This window comes from Gekko japonicus, unplaced genomic scaffold (genome assembly GCF_001447785.1).
Source record: "Gekko japonicus isolate JY-2015 unplaced genomic scaffold, Gekko_japonicus_V1.1 scaffold3381, whole genome shotgun sequence".
NCBI lineage: Eukaryota > Metazoa > Chordata > Lepidosauria > Squamata > Gekkonidae > Gekko > Gekko japonicus.
In genome coordinates, this window is record NW_015162058.1 from 159847 (window position 1) to 160098 (window position 252).

A 252-nucleotide genomic window follows, 5' to 3' on the forward strand; every position below is an offset into this window, starting at 1 on the left:
CATGTTGCTGAGGATTCTGGGATGTATGCTGGGACATACTTGTAGTTACGCAGGGCAGGGAACCCATGGCGACATATTGCTGTGAACACAACTGGAGTGGCCTGTGTTTGGAGAATGAGTTAGACTACGGGGTTCCTTCCTCCCCATTTTCTACAGTATTTTGCAGTGGTGCAGAATGCTTTGCAGTCGTCCCCTCCCCCATCCCCACCCCCGGAGTTTCAATGTTTCCGTTGTGGCAGGGCCAGAGGAAGA